Raw genomic sequence first — 7,284 nt, forward strand, 5'->3', positions numbered from 1 at the left:
AATACAACCGATATTGTTTACATCCAGTACATAGTTTTAGTCATTACAACTTCATAACAAAAATTGTCTGGTGGATATCATAAGCAAACACCCTAACATTACTTGGTACTTATTCTTCGGTTTACCTGCAACCTGAGAATACAAGTGATTTTTGAAAAACGTCAACATATGAAATGTTGGTGAGTTCATAAGCAATGTTGTGATAAAATGATTTAGAGTAGTTCATAAAACCTAGAAAATCCAATATTTTCTGAAAAGATTATTGTAAAAAAAAGTGTGAAGATCCGTAAATATATGCTCGTTGATTGTTCAAACATGTATAATTGTTGAACTTTTGTATAGATCGCGCAAGTGAAAATGTTGAACTTCCCAGGAAAACCCGATGTTTTCCCAATACATAAAATACAATGACTTCTCTATTGTTATACCGATACGTCGAATGATTTTGATTACCCGGGTGGCGTTGGATTAATTAGGGTTTGTGAGTTGTTATAATCACGCATTAAAGAAAATGACTAGTTTATAACTACAAATTACGAATGATCCTTAAAGGCGTCGGCCGTTACTACTCACTTAATCCACCCACCATGATTACTCTTGTTTAACGCCCTGAATCTGTTTACTTTGACTTCTCATAAGCCCAACAACCGAGGAGAAATGAGAGTACGAAGTCCTGTTATTTCCATGAGTTATTTAAGGCTATCGGGAATGCGAAAGACATGTTGGCCCAACTCGCATTTGACTTCTCGACCTTACTAGCAGTACTAATCGGCCAATAGGGCCCGACAGCACATTAGAGCCAGCGAAAGTCCATTTACATGAAATCGGGTCATGAGAGGCCCAATAACACATAAGCACATTCCCTTTGGGCCCAAAGATCATGTTAATAGGCTAGCAAGGCCCAACAAGCATGATTTGAAACTTTCAAGCCCAAAGTTTGTAAGTTAGCTTATCATAGTTATTGCGTGTCTAACGAATGGCTTTGGTTTGACGATTTTGTTTTATTATTGATTCGAGACCGAATCAATTCGTTCTGTAACGATATTTGTTATTGAGAGTGTAATTGTTTTCCGTTTCGTCGGTAGCCGTGGATCTTGTATTTTGTATTAATGAATTTAATTTGTTTGAAAATGGAATTTGACCTTTTCACCACCTTTCTTTCATAAAATAACGCTTTTGGTCCTCTCATATAAAAGAATTTCATTTTTAGTCCTTAAAACCCTTTTCTTGACACTTTTGTATTATTTATTTGAAGAAAACACAATTTTAACCCAAAACTTATTTTGTTGACAGCTTTAGCCCCTTCAAAATAGTGTTTCACGCTTAGGAACTCATTTTCACAACTTTTACAGTTTTGACCCAAAATCTAAAAAGTTTACTTTTTTGGTCCTTTATGATAGTGAAAAGCATTTTTGACCCTTATAAACATTTTGTTATGCTAATTACCCCCTGTTTTATAGAAATTTACATTTTCAGCCCCTCAAACTTATCATTTTCGCATTTTGAGGCTTATTGGGCCAAGAAGCCCATAATTAGTCCATTAGGCTAAAAATTTACATTTTAAGTCCCTTGAAATTCCTAATGTTCAGAAAAATATTTATAGATACTGTTTTGACCCTTTTAACCTTCAAGAAACCGTGACTTGTTGATTTTTACCCCAAGTTTGTATTTTTGACAATTTAAGCCCAAAAATGGGTTTTATGTTAGAATTTGTTCATCATGACCTTATAAGCTATTATTCTTGACGTGTTTAGTGTAAGATAGCTTAAGTTATGTTTGTTTCCTTTCTCATGTCTTAGATCTCTAGTTTACACCCTTTTTGGTAACATATTCATCACAATACACATGAAACCACACACATACATGCATCAAATCACACATAGCATACATATACACATAGATCTACACATTTTTCTTGTATTCTCCCCCATAAAACTCATAAAAACTGAAAAGAAAGGGGTATGAAGCTCACCTTGAGTGTGGTTTCGGTTTTTGAAGGAAAAGATGAAGAAGAATTCGATCCTAGCAACCTTTCTTGGAGGATCTCGAACTTTGATGTTTCTTAGGTGCAAGATCACAAGTGTTGTATGAGATAAGGAAGATTGTTGGTAAAATGAAGAAGATATGGTATGAATCAAAGAGATAACTTACCAAAGATGTGAACTACTTGATGAAAACCTCTTGAATCACAAGCAAAACTCGAGATTTTTGGATGAAGAGGAAGATAAACTCCAACTCTCGGATCACTTGACACAGGCTCCACCAACTATGATAATAGTACAATATACTCATAAGTCCTTAACCTTATAAGGTACTCCATAACCCACTTGTCAACCCCTGATCAAAGTGAAAGTCCTTAGTCAAGGTCAACTGTCCATGTTGACCCCCAACTCGCTGAGTACCCTCGGCTACTCGCCGAGTTCTTTGAAGCACATTCCAACTCGCCGAGTCATCGGGGTGACTCGCTGAGTTCCTTCGATTCTTATCCAAACTTTAAGGCCACCCGTCGAGTTCCCTCCTTGCAACTCGATGGATACACACGCGTACATACCCTAGGGAAAACTCATCCGACTCGTCGAGTTGTTCTTTAACTCGTCAAGGCTTATGGTCATATTCATCGGACTCGCCGAGTTGTTCATCCAACTCGTCGAGTTCATGACCATCTTCATGTGACTCTCCGAGTCAACCTTGCGACTTGCCGAGTCCATTCAGTCCTTTTTCCATACATACCTATTTTGAGCCATACAGCGGCTCCAAATCATAGATCCAAGCTTCTAGGACATGCTTTTCACGTAAAGTTGCAAACTTTACGTGCATGCATAGCTACAAAGGTTCTAAATGCCAAATCTAAGCTCTTAATGGAGCTTCATGCTCAAGAGGGAACTCAATCATGACCAAAACTGAAACTTTATGCTTCTAGAATCCAAGGAGGGTCCAGATCTGAAGTTACAACCTCAGATCTAGCCCATAGCTCATCTTTCCAACTTAATATCTTACAAAAACCCTAGAACTCAACCAAATAGAAGATATTCACAAGGAAAAGGGCGATTTAGTTACCTCCAGAAGATGATAACTGAGATAAGTGTTGATTCCCACACTCTACTTGCTCCAATCTCCTTCTCCTCCAAGCCTTCTCCCTCCAAAGATCCTCTTTTCAAGCTTCAAACACACAATAGGCACACACACACACACACACACACGCGTATTAGGGTTTTTAGGAGCTCTCAAAGACTGCAAAGAGGCCAAAGGAGGCTGAGGCTCCTTTAAATAGAGGTTCAAACCGTGGGATTTAGGGTTTCATCTATTAGATCCTACTCGCTGAGTCCCAATATGGACTCGTCGAGTAGGTCACTTAACACGTGATCCCACCCCGTTGCTACTCGACGAGTAGGTCAACCAACTCATCGAGTAGAGCTTAACCCAACAAATCATATTTAAACAATAACTGAGAATCGGGACGTTACACAAGGACCATTAATGCGGCTTTATTAAAACATATACATTGATTTTTAAACCAAAAATGACAATGTAGTTATTTTTACCCGTTCATGGTTGTTATGTAGCTAATAATTCTTTTATTTTTTCTATTAATTACTTTGATTACCACTTTCAGCAGATAGAATCCCCTTAATCTCAAACAATCGACCAAATCCAATCTCTCTAATCTCGGGTACAAGTGAGAACTTTTTTTTCCGTTTCTCTTAATCTTATGATCCTTACTCTGATGTCGTTGGTGTTGATCCTTACTACATTTTCAAATCTTTTAAACAGACCCATCTACAACAAACGTATTTACTAATGTAGAACAATATCAAAGAAAGCAACAATCGGGTTAGTATGTTTAAATTACTTTTTAATATATCGTAGTATGTGATATTGTTAATGTAAATCTACTTGTACTTGCTTATAGACACGGTTTTTGAGACCAAGCAACAAAGTGATAGTGATGCTACAATTGCAAGGCGTGGCATTACTTGTGGCAAGGGTGCTCGAAAGGCAATGAAAGCGTCTAAGAAGAGATTGCCTATAGAATTTAATTTTGTTGCAAGGTGAGTAATATGTAACTGTCACACCCCCGAACCAGACGGCGGAAACGTCCGAGGGCTCTTGTGACTTAAATTGGATACCGTCACAATGAATATACATGAAGCATAACATAAATCATCACCATGCATTGAAATAATACAACCGATATTGTTTACATCCAGTACATAGTTTTAGTCATTACAACTTCATAACAAAAATTGTCTGGTGGATATCATAAGCAAACACCCTAACATTACTTGGTACTTATTCTTCAGTTTACCTGCAACCTGAGAATACAAGTCATTTTTGAAAAACGTCAACATATGAAATGTTGGTGAGTTCATAAGCAATGTTGTGATAAAATGATTTAGAGTAGTTCATAAAACCTAGAAAATCCAATATTTTCTGAAAAGATTATTGTAAAAAAAAGTGTGAAGATCCGTAAATATATGCTCGTTGATTGTTCAAACATGTATAATTGTTGAACTTTTGTATAGATCGCGCAAGTGAAAATGTTGAACTTCCCAGGAAAACCCGATGTTTTCCCAATACATAAAATACAATAAATTCTCTATTGTTATACCGATACGTCGAATGATTTTGATTACCCGGGTGGCGTTGGATTAATTAGGGTTTGTGAGTTGTTATAATCACGCATTAAAGAAAATGACTAGTTTATAACTACAGATTACGAAAGATCCTTAAAGGCGTCGGCCGTTACTACTCACTTAATCCACCCACCATGATTACTCTTGTTTAACGCCCTGAATCTGTTTACTTTGATTTCTCATAAGCCCAACAACCGAGGAGAAATGAGAGTACGAAGTCCCGTTATTTCCATGAGTTATTTAAGGCTATCGGGAATGCGAAAGACATGTTGGCCCAACTCGCATTTGACTTCTCGACCTTACTAGCAGTACTAATGGGCCAATAGGGCCCGGCAGCACATTAGAGCCAGCGAAAGTCCATTTACATGAAATCGGGTCATGAGAGGCCCAATAACACATAAGCACATTCCCTTTGGGCCCAAAGATCATGTTAATAGGCTAGCAAGGCCCAACAAGCATGATTTGAAACTTTCAAGCCCAAAGTTTGTAAGTTAGCTTATCATAGTTATTACGTGTCTAACGAATGGCTTTGGTTTGACGATTTTGTTTTATTATTGATTCGAGACCGAATCAATTCGTTCTGTAACGATATTTGTTATTGAGAGTGTAATTGTTTTCCGTTTCGTCGGTAGCCGTGGATCTTGTATTTTGTATTAATGAATTTAATTTGTTTGAAAATGGAATTTGACCTTTTCACCACCTTTCTTTCATAAAATAACGCTTTTGGTCCTCTCATATAAAAGAATTTCATTTTTAGTCCTTAAAACCCTTTTCTTGACACTTTTGTATTATTTATTTGAAGAAAACACACTTTTAACCCAAAACTTATTTTGTTGACAGCTTTAGCCCCTTCAAAATAGTGTTTCACGCTTAGGAACTCATTTTCACAACTTTTACAGTTTTGACCCAAAATCTAAAAAGTTTACTTTTTTGGTCCTTTATGATAGTGAAAAGCATTTTTGACCCTTATAAACATTTTGTTATGCTAATTACCCCCTGTTTTATAGAAATTTACATTTTCAGCCCCTCAAACTTATCATTTTCGCATTTTGAGGCTTATTAGGCCAAGAAGCCCATAATTAGTCCATTAGGCTAAAAATTTACATTTTAAGTCCCTTGAAATTCCTAATGTTCAGAAAAATATTTATAGAAACTGTTTTGACCCTTTTAACCTTCAAGAAACCGTGACTTGTTGATTTTTACCCCAAGTTTGTATTTTTGACAATTTAAGCCCAAAAATGGGTTTTATGTTAGAATTTGTTCATCATGACCTTATAAGCTATTATTCTTGACGTGTTTAGTGTAAGATAGCTTAAGTTATGTTTGTTTCCTTTCTCATGTCTTAGATCTCTAGTTTACAACCTTTTTGGTAACATATTCATCACAATACACATGAAACCACACACATACATGCATTAAATCACACATAGCATACATATACACATAGATCTACTCATTTTTCTTGTATTCTCCCCCATAAAACTCATAAAAACTGAAAAGAAAGGGGTATGAAGCTCACCTTGAGTGTGGTTTCGGTTTTTGAAGGAAAAGATGAAGAAGAATTCGATCCTAGCAACCTTTCTTGGAGGATCTCGAACTTTGATGTTTCTTAGGTGCAAGATCACAAGTGTTGTATGAGATAAGGAAGATTGTTGGTAAAATGAAGAAGATATGGTATGAATCAAAGAGATAACTTACCAAAGATGTGAACTACTTGATGAAAACCTCTTGAATCACAAGCAAAACTCGAGATTTTTGGATGAAGAGGAAGATAAACTCCAACTCTCGGATCACTTGACACAGGCTCCACCAACTATGATAATAGTACAATATAATCATAAGTCCTTAACCTTATAAGGTACTGCATAACCCACTTGTCAACCCCTGATCAAAGTGAAAGTCCTTAGTCAAGGTCAACTGTCCATGTTGACCCCCAACTCGCTGAGTACCCTCGGCTACTCGCCGAGTTCTTTGAAGCACATTCCAACTCGCCGAGTCATCGGGGTGACTCGCTGAGTTCCTTCGATTCTTATCCAAACTTTAAGGCCACCCGTCGAGTTCCCTCCTTGCAACTCGATGGATACACACGCGTATATACCCTGGGGAAAACTCATCCGACTCGTCGAGTTGTTCTTTAACTCGTCGAGGCTTATGGTGATATTCATCGGACTCGCCGAGTTGTTCATCCAACTCGTCGAGTTCATGACCATCTTCATGTGACTCTCCGAGTCAACCTTGCGACTTGCCGAGTCCATTCAGTCCTTTTTCCATACATACCTATTTTGAGCCATACAGCGGCTCCAAATCATAGATCCAAGCTTCTAGGACATGCTTTTCACGTAAAGTTGCAAACTTTACGTGCATGCATAGCTACAAAGGTTCTAAATGCCAAATCTAAGCTCTTAATGGAGCTTCATGCTCAAGAGGGAACTCAATCATGACCAAAACTGAAACTTTATGCTTCTAGAATCCAAGGAGGGTCCAGATCTGAAGTTACAACCTCAGATCTAGCCCATAGCTCATCTTTCCAACTTAATATCTTACAAAAACCCTGGAACTCAACCAAATAGAAGATATTCACAAGGAAAAGGGCGATTTAGTTACCTCTAGAAGATGATAACTGAGATAAGTGTTGATTCCCACACTCTAC

This window comes from Lactuca sativa, chromosome 6 (genome assembly GCF_002870075.4).
Source record: "Lactuca sativa cultivar Salinas chromosome 6, Lsat_Salinas_v11, whole genome shotgun sequence".
In the NCBI taxonomy this organism is placed as follows: domain Eukaryota; kingdom Viridiplantae; phylum Streptophyta; class Magnoliopsida; order Asterales; family Asteraceae; genus Lactuca; species Lactuca sativa.